The 23,408-nt window shown below is 38.4% G+C and overlaps 2 long non-coding RNA genes across 2 annotated transcripts in view; one reads left to right on the forward strand and one right to left on the reverse strand.

Annotated features, from left to right (window-relative positions):
* The window catches only part of LOC132774879 (uncharacterized), a 140,595-nt gene that overhangs the window by 22,409 nt on the left and 94,778 nt on the right, over positions 1–23,408 (forward strand). The window lies entirely within an intron of this gene.
* The window catches only part of LOC137096922 (uncharacterized), a 114,629-nt gene continuing 105,981 nt past the window's right edge, over positions 14,761–23,408 (reverse strand). The window contains exons 3-4 of the long non-coding RNA XR_010909804.1: positions 15,361–15,435; positions 14,761–15,275 (exon numbers count right to left, since the gene is read on the reverse strand). This is a non-coding gene — a long non-coding RNA (uncharacterized lncRNA). The remainder of the gene's footprint in view (positions 15,276–15,360; positions 15,436–23,408) is intronic.

Consider the following 23,408-nt stretch of genomic DNA (forward strand, 5'->3'; position numbering starts at 1 on the left):
ATAAGGATGCCCTTTGGTGCAACCTTCTATTGAGAGACAACACAGCCCAGGCAGGAGAGTTCAGCATGGCCACTAATAAAACACAAGTGCTGCTTTGTCAGGCCATGAGCGATTACTTGAACAAGTGCCAACCAAGAAACCAAACATTAGAGCGCAGCTCTTCAGACCCTCAAGACAAAGGGCCAATTGACTTTCCTCATTAGTTTGTGTGCCAAACATGCAAACACAGTTCCTCTCTGTCTTTGATGCTCAGACCATGCCAGCTTGTTAACATCTTGGGTGGCATCATGGTTTATGAGCTTGTAAAGATTATTATGTATGGAAATTATTTGGCCTTAATTGTGGACAAATCCTATGAATGACCCTTGTACATGTACACATGTCCACAGACACAGTGGATCCTCCTGACAGTTTATAAATTCTGACTTTGCACTTATTGGCTTTGACTGAAAGATATGCAGAAAAGCCCTTTCTTCACTTAATCCTTAAATGCCCAGTTTATGAATACAGCACAAGAGCTGAATGGGTCACAGTCTGTGAATAATATTAGCAATTCAAACAGGGATCCTGATTTTTATGAGTTAGGAATGCTGTTTCTAGTTCCCCTGTCCTGTCCTTTCCATGCCAGCCTTTAATTGTGGAGTGTACATGCAATATGAAAAAAGGAAAATTAGAGTATTTAAATATTTTCAGACACATCAAAAAGATTACCACAGGATTTTACCTTGCTATCTTCTGCACATGTCTTTGGACACATCTAATTGATAATGTGAAATCTGAAATTTGTAAAACCTTCACTATGTCCAACAGTATTCATTAGCCATGTATGAAATAAAAATCGTTTAATTATGTCTTTCTTTATCCGCTCTAAGATGCATAGTCATAAATGAGAAATGCCTTTTCTTGTTGTTTTACTAGAGTGTATATGTATTACAGAAATAGTCAGATAGCCCCTTTGCACAGACAGAAACTCCAAGCTCCATGCCCATAAAAGTATCCCTATTCACCTTAATGTAGAGGGAAGTTCTGACAAATATTTTGTTTGTTTACAAATGTGAGTTTGCAGAATGTGGTGGAATGGGTCCTTTGGCAAACCACTCTGCTGGTTCACTGTCCTCCTAGGAAGAGATTTCTTAGTATGTAATTGTTTTAGTGACATTCATGCATGTAAGAGTGTATATGTCTGTGGGCGGAATGCAAAGTGCCCTTTTTCCACCCCTTTCCGTACTAACCAACCTACTCATCCCCTGTGCCTCCGGTGGTGCAGTGTGTTAAACCTTTGTGTCAGCAGATCAACAGGTTGAAGGTTCAAATCTGAGGAGAGCATGGATGAGCTCCCTCTGTCAGCTACTGCTCTTCATGTGGGGACACGAGAGAAGCCTTCCACAAGGATGGTAAAATATTAAAACATCTGGGCATCCCCTGGGCAATGTCCTTGTAGATGGCCAATTCTCTCATACCAGAAGCGACTTGGAGTTTTTCAAGTAGCTCCTGAAAACAAAGTCCCCTCTGCAACTATGAAGTCCCGGAAGGACTGCTGCTACTACTTATTAGTGGGAAGAGGATGAAGGGAGAGACATCTGCATTTCCAAGGGTAAGGGCTATTATGCAATACAATCCTGATATCCACAGAACATGCATGATTTTACTTAGCTATAGTTTCAGTTATTCATTTAGGACCTCCTATGAAAGCTACACTTCCTTCTTGGGACTTCCATTGTTTGTCCAATTGAAATAATACAGTTTATTATTATCTACAGTTTGAATGTATCCACACGAAGTACAGGTATATATACGTCACAGATATAGGAGTAGTATTACAATATTGAAGGCCCCAGAATTTTGAAAATGCTTTATAACTTGATAATAAAGTAAGCGCACACCATTTATTATATTACAATGGAATAAATATTGTTCATAATATCTATCTCTGTAACTGTGTGCATTCACAAACACACACCTGATACTTTGAGATAGGTTTAATACATTGAAGTAAATTAACAAGAGCATATTAGTTATACCAAAATGGGGGATCTTTTATGTGTGTACCCACAACAAAGTCATTACACCATCAGGCTATTGAAATACTAGCTGCTCCCCCTAGTCCTAGTTAGAAATACATTAAATTGAAACAATCCACAACAATAATGAAACAAAATCAAAGATTATCCTCTTTATTTCACCTTCAACAGATCACTGTGGAAGAGAAACTATGTGTACAACACCATCTATTACCAGTTTTGACATTATAGAAGAAAACATTTTTTTAAAAAAATGTTCTAAAATGTAGGATGATTATGTGTACATGCAGGTAAAAATGAAGGTTGAAGTTACAATATTTTTGTCATTTGATCATTTGAATTATTCATGTGAGCTTTGTCAAATTACCTAACAATCTGAGATGAATGCACTCTGCTTGTTTTAAACAAGTTGAACTCTTTATGTTATATTGCCAGGTAAGGCAAATGAGCATTTTGGTTTGGTTTTGATATAGTTGTTATTGCAGCAGGAAAGCATACCGTAAAGTGTGAATGTTTGAATTCCTTCTGAGAGATTTCACTTCACAGTCATCTGAAATATTCTACAGCAAGCAGTTGGTGGCATGTTAAATTTAGACATAACAGCATACAAAGAATAGATATTTGACCTTAAACTGTGAATGAAAAGTCATTAAACCTAACATCAACTGATTCCAATTCAGGACATTTTGCTTTAAATGAAGAACAAGATGGTCCCCTGCCCCAGCACCATTCTCTGTAGAGAAAACCCAAGAGACTGACAGTTGAAAGTCAACTTGAGATCTGACCCAGCTAATGCTATCAGAAGCTTGTCTACACAGACTAAAAAAGTCATACTTCATAGGCACTCTGATTCTGATGCATGATGTCCATGATGTAGTATGTTCACGATGTAGTATCACTTCACTGTGCTGTTGGAGAAGGAATCAGTGCTGGATGTAACTTGTTTGGGGGAGATGAGAATTCCAGCCAAGAAGTAGTTCTTTCTTGGGTGGAATTTTATTTTATTTTTTAAAGAAAGTTTATGCATGTGGAAACTAAAGAGCCATCTAGACAGGCCCGTGTCCCGGGACCTGTCTGGGTTTTAACCAGGGGTGTCCAAACAATGCTCTCAGTAAAAACAAATCAATTCAGAATAACTTCAGTTATTCCAAGTTAATAAATATCCCATTAGATCTGGGCCTACCTGAAAGTCCCAGGTCTAATAGGGTATTGGGTTGGTGGGGACTTAGTCCCAGGACTACCCAATTTGCCATCACGAACCTTTTGGGCTCCTTAAAAGTAAAGAGAAGTAAAGAAAACTTACCTAGCCACCATTAAGGTCCTCCTTGTATCCTCCTGGTGCAAGGAAATGATGCACCAGGAGACGGGAGAGGGGGAGCGAAGAGCTATTTTCCTCCTCGACCCCTGTCTTCTGGCACATCATTTCCCTGCACCAGGAGGACACAAAAAAGGACTTTAATGGTGGTTAGGTAACCTAACCCTAACCCTTTTCTTTACTTTTAAGGGTTGATTTATGGGGCTTCAGGGTAGCTGCATGCCATCCCAATAGTAATCAAATGACATGTAGCTACCTTCCCCAGGAAAGTCCAAATTTTGGGTGGGTTGTGGGGGCAGAAATGTGGACTAAAACCTGCTTTGGCCTGTGTGGAAACACCCTATCATACCAGTATTTTAACAGAAAACATATTTACTCATATGCAGGATTGCGGTGGGGGGAGCTGAGTGTCCATGTGCATATAGCTGAGAATAATGCAAAGTATTGTAAATGTGGATTATCCCCTAACAGCAATGGGGGAAATGGATATTGGTCGTTTATGGAGATCTCATCATAAAAGATTCACTACAAACTGAAAAAAATGTAGTGCCAAATAGATTTTTTCCATTGCATTCAATAAGCCCCTGGTGACATGCCTGGAATCTGGGTAAATTCAGTTCACTGGGCAATATGGTAATTGTAGTTTTGCCTTAAGTAGGCAGCAGGATTTTCTACTTATATGAAGTGATCATTGAATATAATTCTTATTCAATATGTTATGTTCTCAAAACATTTATCTTAATTGATTAAAATGTCTCTGGGTTTCCCAATTTTTCCCAAATGCTAGGAAAACTTTCCCATTTTGTAAATATCAAATAGAATACATGTTATCAACTGTAATCCTCCACCTCACTCCCCCTCCTCCCATTATTTCTGTTTTGGGCAAAGTGTCTTTCAAGTAATTCATAGAGGAACAAATTAAAACAAAAAGATATAAGATAAAAGATACAATCCTCTTTCAAGCCTATTCCTCTTTTTTCCTTTCTTTTGTACTCCACTGTTTCCACCACAAATGGGTTATGGCAATGCTAAACAGACTGATATATATCATCCACCTATGCTCAGCTACAATTGGAAGATTTTCTAGACAGGAAAACAAAGGAATGATATAATGCAAGTCCTTCTCCCACTGTTCATTAAATTAAATGGATGCTATCGCTATTGGCCCTGAACATGAAGCAAGCCTTTGTGGATGATTCCTGCTATCTTGATGCAATTTATTGTGGGATCCTGCCTACTGAGTTAGTGGCCTTTACACCACGACCCTAGTGCAAAAGAACAGATAAATTAATCTTGTAGCAAGTATACTCATGTACTATTGATTGGAACGGGAACAGGTGACAGATTCATAGGAAAGCAATGTTTGAACCAAATGAAAGAGAAGGGAAACAAACCAAAAAAAGAAATAGGTCCAGAAAAGCAACTGTAAATTAAGTGTGAGAATGAAATGGACAAAAGGCCTGCTTGCTTTTACTGCATTCCTAAATTATAGTGACACTTTGCAGCATGCAAAATGACCACTGGATCTTTATCTAGCTCACTGAGAAAATGGAGAGGAATCAAGAATTTTGTGTCCAGTTTCATCCCTAAATGTGATACTCACAAAGTTGTGTTTGTTAAATAATCTCTCTATTCTCTTCCTCCTCCAGCCATTAAGTATCTTAGAATACTAAATAAACCACATGGTAAAATGCTTGGTCTCACTGATATAGTTATTCATCTTATGATAAAAAATACTTCCTAGAAGGAATCTGCTGGTCATTTGTCTGCAGTGAAACATACTTATTCATTTCCAACATACAAATTACTATGTAAAAAGGTGGGTCAAGCAGGCTTCAGGACAAGTTTAGCAATGTTTCTGACTTGGGGTCTTTGCTTCCAGATGTCATTAGACTTTAAGAAGCCATGGCTAGCAGTATAGTCAGCAGTGAGGGTTTCTGGGAACTGAATAAGCCTCAGTGTTTATTGTATGTTAGGAACAAAAAGTGCACATAAAATAACACAGAACTTGAAAAAGTTACTATTTTGGTTTATTTATTTATTTATTTTTATTTGAGAAATTTATATCCTGCCTTTCTCTGAGCACAGACCTAAGGTGATTACAACAAAATAAAAACATGCAATGCAAAAGTTAAAACAACCCATTAAAACACAAATGTTTGAAATGGGAAACACAATTAAAACCATTTGAACACTAAAACCAAGACAAAAACCAAAAATGCTTTCTTGAAAAGGAACGTCTTCGCAGCTTCTGGAATGACATTACAGAAGACGCCAATCTTAATACTTCAGGCAGTGTGTGCCATAGCTTAGGGGCCACCACCAAATCCATGTAGGGTTTTATAGGTTAAAATCAGCAGCTGAAATTGGGCCTGGAAACAAATTGGCAACCAGTTGAGTTGTCTCAGTAGAGGGGTGATGCATTCTTTGAGATCAGATCCTTACAAATTAGAGTTTTCACAAGCTGGAATGCATCCAGAGGAGAGCAACCAAAATGATGGAATGTCTTGGAACCATATCTTACAAGGAGTGGTTTCGGGAGCTAGGTAAGGTATGTATAGTCTATGTGACATCACAGCAAGTTTAAATATATGAAAGGATGTCATATTGAGGAAGGAGCAATCTTGGTTTCTGCTGCTCCAGAAACTAGAAGATGGAACAACGAATACAGGAAAAGGCATTCAATGCAGAGATTCATGATGGTAGAATATACTGCCTTGGGGTCTCCTGGGATTGAACAGACACGGGAGTGTATATATTGTGTAAATAGCAGAAGGTTGGACTTGTAGTCTCTTCCAACACTATTAGTGAATTCCAATTCAGGCAGCTGAATCATAAGAAGAGAGGATGCAAATCCTTTTCAGAAGACTTCCTTTAGTTAACTTCTGAAGGCTAGTTTTGCTCATATTAGCATTATTGTTAGTAGCGAGAGCAAAGCAGTAGTACAAGTTGTTAAATTCCTCTTTTCTTATACATGGGTCATAAGTTTCGTGCAATATTCAGTACATTTAATGCAAGGCCTGCTGCTTAGCAAGTTTTTTTTTTCGTGTCAGGAGTGACTTGAGAAACTGCAAGTCGCTCCTGATGTGAGAGAATTGGCTGTTTGCAAGGACATTGCCCAGGGGATGCCTGGATGATTTTTTTATGTTTTTATCATCCTTGTGATCCAATATCCAACGCATGGGCATGGCCCGCACCAAAAACTTAAGAATCGAAACTTACCCAAAACCTTTTCCTTTTTATTTTGTAAATCTCGGAAACCTCCCAAAGTCAGTTTCATTTTCAGTGCAAAAAAGCAAAACAAAGCCAAAAAGGCTGTCTTTCCTCATTAAATTAATGGCCTCTCACCATTAGGAGAGGAAAGCAGCAGAGAAAAAGCAGAGTTCACTGGGAAAGAGACTGAGAAAGCACAGAATTCTGGAAAATGTAGTTTGGGAAGGCGAGGAGCCCTATGCCAGATAATTCAAAAGGCCCTGCCCTAAACTACATTTCCCAGAATTCTGCTCAGCATGAGAAAGACCTAATCAGGATAGCGGGGAGATTTGTCCCTCCATAGCAGCAATCAGCCAGAATTCTAATAAATTGTTGAATCTGCAAGAAGGAGGACTGACTGATACTTCTAGTAAGTAAATCTCTGTACTGGGCTGGGGAAAAATCCCCAAATAGAAGTTCTATTCACAGCTGTAGGCATAGTTGGAAGACAAAGGGTGGTAAAAGTTTGCCTAAGTTTTGGATGTGTAAGCTTTTCCAAGTAAACAACCCACAATCACATTTTGCACAGAATAAATTCCAAATGCAAATAGTCTTTGAAAACTACATTTTTCAGGGGCTTTCTCATACTGAGATAAAAAAATCTCAAATTATTGATTGTTTCCTTTAAGAACAAATCAAGGAAAGGATTATATCTCTAACTGACATGCATGTTTCCCTAATTGTAAGATTGAAAAAAGTTTAGGTGGAATTTTGTTAAATTTACTCTTTTTCAGGAACTATTATTTAACTATGTACTAGTTAACACATTTTGTTGTCAAATAATATCCTCTTCCTTAATTTTCTTCTATAGAAGCTTGTCAGTTTTTCAGTATTGGGTTTCCTACTTTTAGTGTTCAAAACAAAAACTCTAATCTGTAATATATAGGATCATTAATTTCTACATTTTACACCTGAGTCAACAGCATTCTGATTACCCGCTACAATGAAAAATAAGTAGTGCTGCTTCTGTAGACTTAATTACTTACAACTGGGTCCATCTTTCCTAGTTATGGCATGTAGTCTGTCAATGGGGTGAAAAGCAGTGTTCAGAAACAAATTACCTGATGGGCAAAGGAAACAAATAGGGAACATTTGCTGTCTATAAACCAAGCTATGCTTCATATGGAATCAGACTGGAAAGTAAAGAACCACCTAGTATTTGCAAATATTCCTAATACATTCTTATAAATATTGCAAATGTCTTTTGAACATCTTAATAGCAATATTAAGATGTTCAAATGCAACACAAATGCCCTAATATCAATAAATTTCCGTGACCCTGATGTAGAGTTTTTTCTTGTGCATTGGCTCCTGTAAATATGGAAATTTTCCTTTAGTTCCGGTGGGAAAAGAGATCAATTAAGGGACAACTGAGTTTTATCAGGTAAGGATGATAGAGACATTTAAGGAATTATTTTATCACCACTTAAAAAAAACAAAAACAAAAGGACAATCCTGACTATAACTTGAGAGTTAGTTTTTTTTTAAGTAACTAGATGCAGCTACAGCCCCAAAATAGTTCCTATTGTATTGCAGGACTGGGAGAATGTAACTCTTGTAACCTTATAAACATGTTTGCTGGAGAGCACCAGGCTGAAGAAATATGCCCTACAAAAATCAAGAAAATGTAAATCTAAAATGATGTTATACTTCACTAGATCATACAGGTTGAGCATCCTTTATTTGGAATTTTGAAATAATTAAGAATTCCAAATGATCTCCATAGATAGCTGAGATGGTGACACCTTTGTTTTCCAATGCGTCAGTTTAAACTAACTTATTTTCATTACTAAAAAGATTGTATAAAATTATCTTTTGGCTATGTAATTAAGGTATATATGAAATATCAATGAATTTCATGTTTAGACTTTGGTCCTAATCCCGAGATATCTCATTATGTACATATGTGCAAATACGGTTATTTCAAAATCTAAAAAAAATCTTAAATTCGAAACACTTCTGGTCCCAAGCATTTCACATAAAGGATATTCAGCCTGTTTTAGCCATTCCACTAACTTGGAGTGTCACTTTTTGGGTCTGCATCTCTCAGACTACTCCCAGATAGTTGCATTCTATTTCTGCTTGCATTTTTCCTCAGCCATATTTGAACTTTTACCTCTGTCTTCCCTTTGGATATTTGTATCAGCATTAATAGATAGGAAAAATGTGTTTGTTTACAAAAAAAGCAAGCATTTTCTTATAAACTTAAAGTACAAAATCACATAGTCTATAATTGATGGGTTTTCTGTTACTATATGAAGGATAAAAATTGCTTGAACATGTAAATTCTTATTTCCTGTTGATGTTGTTTTAACTTTTCAAATGGGAATGTCATGAATTTCCAGCAGAATTTTAAATTTAAAATCAACTGTTGATCAATTTGTATTAACAGAAATATGGTATATTGCACTAAATATTATACATAGATAAAACATTCAAATTTGTAACTGAGGTTCCAAGTCAAAAACTGTATTTTTAAAAAACTAAATCACTAATCAGATAATATAATAAAAGATTTCTCAAGTGCCAACAAAAATCCATCAACATTAATCACTCTGAACAATTTGTCATGTGCCTCCCTGATTACATTGAGAAAAATTAAACAAAAGCAAAGGAAAATACCGTAACTTAATTATAATTTTGTCCCATGCAGTTTTAAACTTCATGTAAACAACACTATTCAAGATAACAATTTATCTGGTAGCTTAAGTTAATGCACTTTGGGAAAGATCTCAAAATAATGACAGTTTAAAAATGTGTGTACAGGTAAGGCAATCCCAGGTAAATCACATTCTCTCAACCTTAGAGGAAGGCAAAGGCTAACTCCCTCTGAACAAATATTGCAAAAAGAATCCATGATAGGGTCACTTTACAGTTGTTACATTACACAAACAACTTGAAGGTACACAACAGCAAGAAGGACCCACAGCAAGTACCAAAGTAAGGAGTGGATAAGTCTAAGGACCGTATCCTATTAGCCAGGCATAGTACCCTGTTCCTCTGGCTTTGCTACCAAAATGAGGGGCAGCTGGGGCAAATCCACCCCCCACCCCCCACACACTGCTCCCTCTTGATGATGGATTTCCTCCCACGTGGGAGTAGCGTCACCCTCCTAGCGAGGCCCCGTGTTGACTCCTTTGGAGCCAGCACAACATAGGTAGCCTCCAGTGTTGAGAGAAATGTGTTGCATGATTTTCCCTCCAGTTGGAGGACAGGCCTCCACAGGAAGTTCCCTTACATCGTGTGGTGGGTGGCCGGCCTATCCATCATCCAGCTAGAGTGGAAGCATCATATGACAAAAGAGAGAGCCTTCTCCTCTGTGGCTCCCCGACTTTGGAAGTCTTTACCTGGAGAGATCAGGAAAGCCCCTTCACTAGAAATGTTTAAAAAGAACCTTAAAACCTGGCTCTTCCGCTGTGTCTTTGGCGAGTAGGTGCATACCATGACATTTTGCACCCCTCAACATTTTTCTGCTACTGGAGTTCGCACCCCCCAAATGGGAAGTTTAGCCTCACAACTCTATGTGTTTTATGAGTTCCCCGTAAATGTCCTGCCCCTATTTTATTTCATTACAGTCTTTTAACTGTTTTATCATGTACATGTGGCCCGCCCATTGTTATCGTTATATGTAATATGTTGTCCGGGTTTGACCCCATGTAAGCCGCTCTGAGTCCCCACTGGGGAGATGGTGGCGGGGTATAAAAAAAGATGATGATGATGATGATGATGATGATATTATTATATGACACTTCCAAAGGTAAATGTGATGAGGTCATAAGATCCCCATCATTCTCTCCATTCCATTTTATGCCCATGACTTCTGTTATTATGCTGTAACCAGTCAGCATGCACAGCCATCACAGTTCTCCATAGTCTGCTTTTGAGTAGTCTCCTAAAGGTATTTTTCCTCACCAGGGGACCTTTCACACTACAGAATTATAGCACTATTATTCCACTTTAATTACAATGGTTCCATTCTATGAAATTCCGGGATCAACAATTTAGGCAAAAAACATGGTGTTGTAATTCCTTCCCAATGGGCAAACCCCCCAATTCCATAGAATGTTACCATAGTAGTTAAATTGGAATCATAGTGATAGAACTGTATTGTGTGAATGCCTTATATCTATGTGAGGGGCAGAACAGGGAGATATCTATGATCTGAAATCAGCTAATCTGGCAGATCCAAATCAGGAAAGACATTTTGCTATCCAGTTTTAAATTGCATAATATGGTAAGTGCAGAGTCAGCTAATGCTGTTTAACTGCATTGAATTAATGTATTGTCGAAGGCTTTCATGGCCGGAATCACTGGGTTGTTGTAGGTTTTTCCGGGCTATATGGCCATGTTCTGGAGGCAATTTTTCTCCTGACATTTCGCCTGCATCTATGGCAAGCATCCTCAGAGGTAGTGAGGTCTGTTGGAAATAGGAAAAATGGGTTTATATATCTGTGGAATGACCAGGGTGAGACAAAGGACTTTTGTCTGCTGGGGCTAGATGTGAATGCATTGAATTACTTTATATGAGCCTACACTGACCATATCATGCAGTTTGAAACTGCGTGACATGACAGTGTAGGTGAGGTCCAAGGTTGAAGGTAGTAAGTCCTTTTATTTGTGGACCAAAAAGTAAAAGCTAAAAAAAAAAAGACAAGTTAGTAGAGATTTTATGTGAGCTATGGCAGTCTTCAATATACTCAAACTGACTAGTTTATTGGAGACAAGATATACAGAGCTCATCATCCCCCCAGCCTGCCCTGAACATTTCTTGAGTAAGACTTTATAAAATTCTCTGATTCTTTAGTACCTTCTAAACAAGAGTTTGCTTATTACAGAATGAAATAATAGTCTATGCACCCTAATATCACTGGGGTAGCATCAAAACAGATGAATTTAATTTTTTTGTCATGTCAGGAGTGACTTGAGAAACTGCAAGTTGCTTCTCGTATGAGAGAATTGGCCATCTGCAGGAACCTTGCCCAGGGGATGCTTGAATGTTTTTGATATGTTACCATCCTTGTGGGAGGCTTCTCTCATGTCCTCGCATGGGTAGCTGGAGCTGATAGAGAGAGCTCATCCACGCTCTCCCCAGATCCGAACCTGTGACCTGTTGTCTTCAGTCCTGCTGGCACTGCACCACCGGGAGCTCCTAGATGAATGGATAAATTGATGTAACAGACAGAAAAATGTGTACTCATCCAGGCAAACAGCTCTCCTAATGTTTTTGCACTTTCCATGCAGGAATAAGATGACAAGCAGCATTTCTCTATAGGTTATTTGGTTTGAATCTTAGATGTCTTAAGGGCTGGTAAATATTTATTTTGTCAATCAAGCATTCTTTCTCTTTACCCTGAATGCCTTGCCACATCCCAGCCCTTGAAGTCCAGAACGATTCATCCTGTTTCCGCGTTTGGCTGGCTAGCTGCCAGTTCCTGCCCAGGCCTTCTTGTTATAGATTCATTCCTTTTGTGCAGATGAAATTAGCTTGATTGTTCACAGTTATTGAACACTCTGGCCATGTGCCACAAACATTCTTTTCCCAATGGTCCTGAATCTCCTAGGCATTGGAGCCACACTTCTTGCAAAAGACAGTTAAGTGTCTCATAGTTGGCTCCTCAAGTGATAAACTGAGGCGAATGACAGTTTAGTCTCCTGTGGAGAACAGGAAAGGCAACTGCATCTACAAACCAATCACACAAGAAGTATTAATAGCATTTCTGATAGTCTAGTTCTGTTTATTAAAAGATATCTATCCCAGTACTTTGAATAGCCATCCCAGTACATTGGGTTTCCTGGGAGACCTGGCCTTTAATAGCTGAAATCCAAGCACTTGCTCTTGACAGACTATGAGCATTTTCTAAATGTGCATAGATCAGAGCTCATTGATGCCCATGATTCACCTGACTAGCCAAGTTTAGATTTTCCTTTAGTAGCTGCTGAATGAAAGCTTTTTGCATTCTCCTGGAGATGCCGTGCTCTTTGTTTTCTAATATGGAAAAGCATGAGATAATTGTGTCTGTATTCCTACATCTTTGTATACTATCCATGTAAACCTCTCTTATTGTATTATCTGGCATGAGAATGAGAAACCACATGATTTCTGCCGTTGACTGTGAAATATCTCTGCCTTTTCACTGAGAGTGCTTGGACATATAAGAACAATGTTGGTCATTCAGTAGCAAAATTACACAAAACTACAATAGGTACTGAAAACTATTGCATGTATTTTAAGAAACTTGAAATCTTTTCCATCAGCCATTTTGTTATTTACATTTGTTATTGTTAGATTCCTCTTCCTAAGACTGCATCCTACATACACAATTAGGACAGAAACTGCTGACTGGCAATTTCTCCACAAACAGAAGTCATAAATACACCAGTTTCACATTCTCCTGCATTCAGATTTTTTAAAAAAAAAACTTTCCTAAATTTTGTCAAACTATCAAAAAAGGAACACAACACAAAGCTGAACATTTAAAAAAACATAGACAAATTCAAGAATTAAAGTACTCATAGATTAAAATATATAATTAAAAGCAACAACAAGACAATTTTAAACATATTAATAAGGAAGGGGAGAGCACCCATATGTTAAGATGTTCTTTCATCAGCAACTGATCTACTGCAGAAAAGTTGCCTGAATAAAATAGTCTTTGTTGATGAAAGAATCAGGATTTAATCACACTAGAGAATGAATCCACTTAAAATCTGGTTGCTTCTTCCTGCAAAATTCTGGGGTTTGTATATTAGGGAGGAGATTTTAACAGCCTCACTAAACTACAAACCCCAAAATTCTCCAGGAGGCAAAAACCAGATTTCAAGTGGATTCATTATCTAGTGTGATGAAGCAATCAGAAAAAGGGAGTTCCAGAATGTGCCACCAAGAAAGTAATACCACTCCCCCAACATGTTTCTAAGGATATCAGGTACCTAGGGTGCATCTGCACTACAAAATTAATGCAGTTTGACACTACTTGAACTGCCATGGCTCAATGCTATGGAATCCTGGGAGTTGCCATTTTGCTGTTTCCTCACCAAACTCCCAGGATTTTGTAAAATTGAGCCATGGTAGTTGAAGTGTTGCCAAAATGGATTAATTCTGCTGTGTAGATGCACTCTAAGAGAAAGGCATTCCCCGTAGCTCTCAAAGACCAGGTAGGATCAAGTGAGAGAACATTACTACCTAGTGAAGCCTTCCTCCGTTATTGACAAAGAATTTACCCTGCAGAATTAATGCAGCTTGAAACAATTTTAACTGCCATGCCTCAATGCTATGAAATCATGGGAGTTGTAGTTTTACAAGTCCTTTCTTGCCAAACAGAGATTTGAAGTCAGACTTTTGAGCATTGGCTCTCAGAACTCTGAACCTGGATCACTGAATCTGTCAATCTTGGGGTGGGGGTGGGGGTGGGGAAATCTCAAGGTTTTTTCCTCCTAATCAGGAATATGAGGAAATATACAAATATCAGTGATTATTATTATATGATTATGTCATTATATTTAGAAAGGAAACAAAATGTTCAGTTCTTCCTACCTTAAAATTTGTTTAGCAAAATAGACACAAAAAAAAAACATGGCATGCACCACTGCATTCATGTAAACCATTGCTGTATGTGTTGAACATGCTTGCATATACAAAAACATAGCAATATTTTATTCATAGGTAAGGTATTGGCCTTCACTTTTTATAGTTACATTTACAACTGCCCTGTAAGGCAGAGAGAGGGCGGTCTAGAAACAAAGTTTTATTATTATTTACTTATTTGAAAGTAACAGTATAAAATGATGTGTGTATATCCTAGTCTATAAAACAATTTTATCTTTTATAAATTTTAAGAATTTGTTGTAAGATGGTGAAAGGTGAATTTTCATATGTGTATGATTACAATATGGTCATATATATGCTTACTATATTACAACTTCTGAGCATAGTAACACTCAGACAAAATGATAAATAATAATGGAAACTGTGCATATAAATGAATATATCACAGATTCTATCTGTCCTTAAATCAAAAGCCCCCAAAATCTGCACATTCAATGGAATCAACAACTTGTACAAACCTTTTATAAATGCAAAGTTCATATAATGTGTAACTCTCTCAGTTCTTTAAAATGAACCTAACAAAATGTCCATAGACAGTTGAAAGCAAATGTACGGAACAACCATACTGATAAAGACAAAACCATGCATGTCAACAACATCGTTAAAAACCAAGTGTATTTAATTAAAAGACTGAAGTCAATTAAAATCAAAATAGTGCAGCCTGTGCAAATGCTGGAGCAATCATTAGGCCTTGCTGAATAATGGAAGAGTATAGAATTTTTTTAAAAAGAGAAACAGCAGGGGTGATACATTACACAAAGCAACAATCTACACCAATATGACAATTGAATTACTTCAGCCCCATTAGGCAGGTGCAGAAGAATTATTATCATGAGTTTCGCCAATGGAAAAAAGAAAAGAAAAACTTTTTACTCAAGACAAACTGCTGGATATTTTCTCCTCCCAAATGATGTGAAAATAAAATAACATAGAGGGAATAGCAATGGCAAGGTGGATGGTTTTGTGAAAACTCTTTTTGCAAACCTGGTTAATGGGGAGATAAAATATGCTTGTAATGCACTGTAAGATGTTGGCATCATGAGAATATTCGTAATCCACTGAGGAGAAGATTTTGATCAAGCTGAAAACAAAAATGAAAAGGTGTGTTATAGTCATTTTGCAAAAGAATTTAAAAATGCATTCTATCATCTGTACTTGAGGCTTACATGGCATTTGATTTCCCAGTTCAGATTCAAAACAAATGGTGACCTCTAGTTTAGATGCCAAGTCGTGAGGGTTTCCTGAAATGTTAGAAAGAGGAAAGAAATATTGATTAGTGAATGTGGCTAGGTTCAGAACCTGACACTGATGCCAAATATAGTTTTCCTGTTCTAAAGTTCTTCAGTTAAGAAGTTATCTACATCCCCATGGGCTGTAAAGGCAATTAGAAGAGGAAGTCAAGAAACTTCAAGGAGCTCTTGTCAGAAGTCTGATGTGTTACTTCAGCCAACAAACAAGTGAATACCAAAGATTAAGCCTGCAAATGCTCTCCCTAGGGTACAGTTTCACTGCAGTCATATATATCTATTATAATAAAAGTACTATTTCCCCCCAGTAGAATTGTTGTACTGAGTTCTCCATTTCTTTGTCACTCAAAGATTTATCCACTGCAATGTGATTTTTCCTTTTTGTTTATATACCAAGTAAAAGCTGAGACCACACACAATCCTGAGCTATAACATATAAACATAGAAGTGAGTAAAAACACAATAAGTCAGTCAGATTATATCCATCTAGCCCAGTATCTGACCCAAGTAGTTTCTAATAGACAGTTTCCCCATCTCCTGCAATTGAACAATAAAGGGTTGAACTTGGCACTGTTGGCCATCCAGGTATGTGTTCTTCCACGGTTCTCCATCCAGCTGTTTAATACTATGAGAGCTGTTATACAAACGTAGCAAAATGTACATTTTGACACACAGTTCTTAAGCGGTTTGACATAAAGTGTTGTTTCTTTCTTCTGCCTTTGCATATGCATGAGATCTGTGCCAAGTGAAGGAGTAGGACTGGATGAGGTTAAAGACATACTCATACCACTGACATTCATAGTAAGGATCCACTGAACTGTCTGTGCATGCATTGCATTCCTACAAAAAAAAAAAAAGCACAGCACAGGGCAGAGAAAATAAATGCAATTGAACAAATATATGAGAACACTGGACATGCTATCGGCACTGTGGCATACATGGAATTCATCATGTAAACAGTTCCTTTCAGAAACCCCTGGTTTTGATGTATTACCGACAGCCTCCTTTAAAGTTAGCTCTGAAAATGAACCCTCACTGAACAGTACATACTTTTACATCCTACTGAAAGATTCTTTGGACATATCCAGACAGAAAAATCTTGGCTAGTGCTGCTATGAACTGTGCTGTGGCAGTGTGATGTCTATACCACTAGAATTTAAGCAGTGATGACTATTTTCCACATTTTCTAAATTGCTAAGAGTCATAGTGTTTTCCTGCAACTAATGGCAGTTCATTTAATTGTTGTTTAATTATTTTTATGAGATAAGCATTGAGGGGGGGACCTTTGAATATAAATAAATGAATTTCAAAGTGGGGGTTGGATGGGGGAGACAAGATAGCAAATCAAATTCTCCTCAGTCTGATCCAATTTACTTTGGTAAACCAGGAAGGTGGTGCTGAGGGTTCAATATGCAAGTATCTAAACACATAACAAAATGATGGTATGGAAAGTGAATAATTTTGACCACTGTCAGAGAGGTGCAGAAATTCTGTCTTTTAGTGTGCTGGATTGTTCTAAAATTAGTTTGTTTTATGCCCCTCTAAAATTATAAGTGCACAATTTGCATAAAATGGGAGCAGAGTGCTGATGAAGTCCTATGTAGGTAACAATCAACATCATTCTGGATGAGAGACAACATATTTTAAGAAGGACCTGCCAAGGAAGCATTACAGTAATTAACTCTGACTGACAGAACGTTGTGCACTCTTACATTTCTCAGTAGCTGAAAATCATCCAAATCCAAATAAATAAATAAAAGAAAGCTTGATATGCTTGGTTGCTTTGGGACTATACAGTTCTCTCCAGCATCCACAATCCATAAAGATAATGGGCTGTTCAGAAGTGAGGTGAAAGGAAGACAACTGGAGCAGAAATTCTTAAGAATGTGGCAGGCCAAGACAAGGATGGGCTGCTTTCTTGTAAAGGATGCCAGAATTTTAAAAACAAAATATGGGCTTTTGTAGCCCCAGGGTTGTTGCAATGCAACGTGAGAATCATGGTAACTTTTATTTGCTATACTCTGCCCTAAAGAATCAAACTACCAGCTGCCTAAAGTGTCATCATTGGATAGAAAGACAGGGCATACATTTAAGACATATATTCTAACTAAATCACTCTACATCACAAAATGGATCTGCCTCAAACAGCATAGATAGACCAAAGTCTCTTGAGAAGAAATTGCACTGGGCTTAACTTCCACTGGGCTGCTCTCCCCCTCTGAAATACCTATATAAAACATATTAATGTCTTTGCTATGAACTATTCTCCATTTGATGACGGGTAGAACAATGTCTCTGAAAAGGAGGAGCAGGAGGGAGGGAAAGAGCATTATATGCTGCCATGGCCACAAGAGATGTGGCCTAGATTGATGCTCCAATATGCAAGTCCATTCCATCAGCTACCTGCTCTCAAGGCTTTTTGCTTTTAACATGCCCCAATGGCATCACCTCCTAAAACTATTGATGCTATTCCCCTCTATCCAGCTTCTTTCATACCAAGGTCTTTGTAAGGAAATATGTTCCATATCACATACACTTTCTACTAACCAGTGCAATAACTGCATGCATGTTCTCTCATAAGAATTTCTAGATTATCCCAGATGACTCCATGGTCAACTTCCATGGGAAGTTCTCCCTAGACTCATGCTGGAGGGTTCTTAGAGAAGTGTTCTCTTTTTTGTTGGAGTTTTGCACCCCTAGCATCAAAGAGAGTGGAGGATCTATTATAATAATAAAATGCACCCCTGTCCCAAAAAAAGTTGCTGCTGTGGAAAAGAATAAGCCCATGACTGAATATAGAAATGGCATATTAAAAATATCTATCCTGAAAGTTCACCTGTAAGCTGTAGAGTTCTACACTGTTGAATCAGGAAGTTAATTTGCTGATTTACAAAAAAAATTAGAAAAGTAGAAAAATAGTGAAATAACCAGAGGAATTAGACAAAGGTGGGTGTTTTTTTCAATAGGAGAAACTTCACCATAAAAACTCGAAAGTGAAAGTGGGCAGTTCTAAAGTTGCTTCAGTGCCTGATAACTGGCCATGGACATATGAAGCAGTGTGGTGAGGGGGGGGGGGGGAGATAATTTGCTGCCCTTCAATGAGAGGAGACAATGGAAAAGCAATGTCCTGGTGCCATATCCTGGCATTTAGAGATAGGGTGGGTGGAGCAGATCCTATTTAAGGCTGCACTGCCCTCAGATCTCTCTTGACCAAATGAGTGGTGAAAGAAACCACCGTTTGGCATGGCCTCAAATTTTTCACATCACAAAGGTCATGAGACTTGAGGTTAGGGACCCTTGAGTTGGCCTTCCAGAAGATAGCCAACTGTCAGTAATCCAGAGCTTGAAAAGTGTTTCTTTCAAGAGCTCATGTGATTTTGCCCAGGGAAGTTGAGGTGGAGATCTTGCAGATACCAAGTGCATCATCTGCTCCTGCACTAGGTTGCTCTCTTCTCCTCTATTTGTTTCACATCTCAAAGAAAAACTAAATTGGTGATAGTTTATATAAAGCCACCCATATTTTCAGTCCATCTTTTGTGTGAGGTTTCATTATTCCATGGGTTGGTTAGCAATTGATTAGATCCTACAGTGGACTCTTTTACCCTTTAAGTGTCCTTATTGAAAGACTGAAATCATATTGGTGTCATTCCAAGGTACCCCAAGAAACCAAGTGAATATTTTTGGTAAGTACATATTCAGAAGTGGAGCTGATGCATGTGGCACATTTGGTTATTCATTTTATTTTCTGTTTTCATGCAGTCATTCAACACAACACTTGAGTAATAACATTAATGTTTAAATCCACATGTACAGATTAATGCTATGCAGTCCCAATATAGGATCTCAACCAGGGAAAATGTGTATCTAATATTTACAAGACTTATACTAAACAGCTTTTTATCCAACAGACCACCAAAGGAGCCAGAATAGTTTTCCTCTCCCCATGAAGTGGGGAGAGAAAAAACATTTGTCAGCCTCACATGAGGCAAGGAGGAGTTCTGGTGGAACCCTCCAGAACATACGGGGGCGTGGCCTGCGAGCACAGGCCAGGCCCTCCCAGGCTCATTCCACGCCTGGAAGTTGGCCCACCACTCCCGCCCAGTAACAGTATATCTTGCGGTTGCCTGCGGAACCGGGTAGGAATTTTTTCCTCTTCTTGTTTTATAGGGGGGTTTTTTTGCCTACCCTATACTGTTTAGGGGCTAGATAGAGGAAGTGGGCTATGCTTTAAATAGGCCAGGCGTAAATAGATAGGGAAATTCCTTTAGTTGGTGTGCACCTAGGGCACCCCTTTAAGGGGTGAAAGGCCATTAAGTTAAACACTCACCTCAGTTTAAAGGGTGAGGTGTAGTTAAATGGCCTTTAATTGGAAGGAGTCTCGATACAAGAGCTCTGGAAGAGACTCCTTATTCCTTTCCCTTGATGGTGATACGGTTTGATTACCGGAACCCAGGTGCTTCGCCCGGAAATTGTTGTTATCGGGTAGTGATACTACCTGGGTTAGGTTACACCAGTTCCTTGCATCCTTGAGTTAGGTTAAGAACTTAAATAGGTAACGTTAAATAAAAGTTGCCCAATTTGAATCCAAACATTGGTGTTGTGTCTTTTATTCTTGTGTTTTACTTCGTGGGTTGGCAGACAAAGGAAAAGGGGGAGAATGGGTGGCAGAAAGAAGGAGAGAAAATGAGTAGTCAACTACAACATGAACCCAATCTCCAGAACTAAAGTTCTAGGATTTTAAAAAAGATGCATTGCAAATATATCTCATGCCTCCAAAATGTGATCCCTATTACAAAATGTGACTTTTATTCTTTGTGACCTATTGTTTTCAGTAAAAGAAGGCAAACAAACAACAACCAGGCATTTGGAACTTCCCTAGAAGAAGTATGTCACATTTCCTCCAGTACTGCTCAGCTGATCCAGTGGAAGGAGGTGGGGAGGATGAAAAGGGGAAAAATTAAACACTTTTAATAAATCATTTAATGAGTTTTCGTTTCTCCTACCTGTTCTCTATAAATGAACACATTAAACTGTGAAGACTTGGAACGTCCAAAAGTCTTTGATGAATATTAGAATAATCTAACAAATTAACCTCAGGATTCACAAGCATGACACAGTTAGGCAAAATGAATTGGTGCTTATGATGAACAAATTTCCAGGTTTGCTGGCCCTGAGGTATCAAGTTAAGTTTTTAAAAATCCACCTCAGCAGAGGTGGGGACACTTTCCCTTGATCTGCCTTTTGCTACAATTTACACTTGGCAGTAGAGCAATTTGGTGCACTTTATAAAAAAAGTTTCCTACATAATTTATTTAAAAGGCAATATTAAAATAGGACATTTGATTTCATGTGTCTGAAAATGTGATCCTTTCTCACTTATGTCTGAATTTTGTTGCCATTTTTTTAAAAAAATGTTCAAAATAGTCAAGCACACCACAGAGATGTGGCCAATGAGTATAACTGTCAGCATCCTCAGAATGACTACTTACAATGTTTGCTTGTTTGTTTCAAATATTTTTGCAGCCCTCTCAAAATGCTGTGTGGAATTCAGTGGAAAGTCACACTCATAATAAATATCGCTTTTTTTTCTTTTCTTTTTTTTTTGCTATCACGATGCTATGCTTCTTAGAAATAAACATTGAACTTGAATGGGTTTATCTTTAGTAATATCTATGGAGCACCCAATGGTGTAGTGGGTTAAACCCTTGTGGAGGCAGGACTGAATACTGACACATTGGAGGTTTGAATCTGGGGAGAGCACGGATGACCATGGACAAATCACACTGGCCCAGCCTCAGAGGAAGTCAAAGGCAAACCCTCTCTGAAAAAAATCTTTCATGATCGATTCACATATGTTGAAAAAGTCACAACAATCCATTGGCACAGGGGAGTGGTAACTTTTCCTCTGCCATTTAGCCACCAGTGAAAGCAAAATGGCATTTGACACTTTCAACCCTTTTCCCCAAATTTCTGCTAACACATATTCCTTGCCTTTATCATTGAATCTCTGATAAAGATCGAATGCCAATCACAACAATCATTTATTGGCATGAAATCCGATCTCTTGTAATTTTCTGGGGACATTAATCAGTCAAGTTGGAACTTTTCACCTATGTACTTTGAAATTCTGACTAACCTAATTATAGATTGAGTACATAAGTAAATGGGAGTATGCTAAGAGAATATATATGATCTGTACATAGGAGCTCTAGGTGGCACAATGGGTTAAACTCTTGAGGAAGCAGGACTGAAGACCAACAGGTCAGAGGTTTGAATCTGGGGAGAGCGCGGATGAGCTCCCTCTGTCAGCTCCAGCTCCACATGTGGGAACATAAGAGAATTCTCCCACAAGAATGGTAAAATATCAAAACATCTGGGTATCCCATGGGCAATGTCCTTGCAGATGGCCAATTCTCTCACACCAAAAGCAACTTGCAGTTTCTCAAGTCGCTCCTGACCCGAAAAAGTAATATCTATGTGCTAACAATATTGTTAATCCCAATTCACCTATTAAATACAACAATTCTATGATTTGTAATCTTTCTATGTGTTGGAAGGATATGAGATGCTTTGGCATTTCTGTATTAATATTTATTAAGTTGATGTATACCTCACTTTCCTTCCCCTACATAACTAAGTATGAAGAACACAGATGGGATACTAAAGGTGGCCAACAGAAGGCTGTTTCCCATTTAAGGTCTGGCCAGCTCCACTTCTTTTCTTTCTCAGCAGGTGGTGTATTATGTGTTTTAGCTCAAAACAGGTTATTGGACTATGTATTGTCGAAGGCTTTCATGGCCGGAATCACTGGGTTGTTGTAGGTTTTTTTGGGCTATATGGCCATGGTCTAGAGGCATTCTCTCCTGACATTTCACCTGCATCTATGGCAAGCATGTGATATCTGTTGGAATTAGGAAAATTTGGTTTATATATCTGTGGAATGACCAGGGTGGGAGAAAGAACTCTTGTCTGTTGGAGCTAGGTGTGAATATCTCAACTGGCCACCTTGATTAGCATTTGATGTCCTAGCAGTATTTTGGTGTGGCTTGCTAGTGCCTAGGTAATCTTTTGTTGAGAGATGATTAGCTGTCCTGATTGTTTCCTTTCTGTTGTTTTGCTGTTGTAATTTTAGAGTTTTTTAAATATTGGTAGCCAGATTTTGATCATTTTCATGGTTTCCTCCTCTCTCTTGAAATTGTCCACATGCTTGTGGATTTCAATGGCTTCTCTGTGTAGTCTGACATGGTGGTTGTTGGTGTGGTCCAGCATTTCTGTGTTCTCAAATAATATGCTGTGTCCAGGTTGGTTCATCAGGTGCTCTGCTATGGCTGATTTCTCTGGTTGGAGTAGTCTGCAGTGCCTTTCATGTTCCTGGATTCTTGTTTGGGCACTGCATTTGGTGGTCCCTATGTAGACTTGTCCACAGCTGCATGGTATACGGTAGACTCCTGCAGAAGTGAGAGGATCCCTCTTGTCCTTTGCTGAATGTAGCATTTGCTGAATTTTCTTGGTGGGTCTGTAGATAGTTTGTGTGTTGTGTTTCCTCATCAGCTTCCCTATGCGGTCAGTGGTTCCCTTGATGTATGGCAAGAATACTTTTCCTCTGGGTGGATCTTTGTCTTTACTCTCGTGGCTTGTTCTTGGTCTTGCAGCTCTTCTGATGTGTGAGGTGGAGTATCCATTGGCCTGTAGAGCCCAGTCTAGGTGGTTCAGTTCATCTTGGAGGAGGTGGGGTTCGCAGATTCTTTTTGCACGGTCTGCCAAGGCTTTAATGGTGCTTCTTTTTTGACTTTGGTGATGATTGGAGTTTTTATGTAGATATCTATCTCTGTGTGTGGGTTTTCTGTAAACTGTGTGACCCAACTGTTGATCTGGTTTGCGGATGACTAGGACATCTAGAAAAGGCAGTTTTCCTTCATTGTCTTTTTCCATGGTGAATTGGATGTTTGGGTGGATGCTGTTAAGAT

Source organism: Anolis sagrei, chromosome 4 (assembly GCF_037176765.1).
Source record: "Anolis sagrei isolate rAnoSag1 chromosome 4, rAnoSag1.mat, whole genome shotgun sequence".
Classification (NCBI taxonomy): domain Eukaryota; kingdom Metazoa; phylum Chordata; class Lepidosauria; order Squamata; family Dactyloidae; genus Anolis; species Anolis sagrei.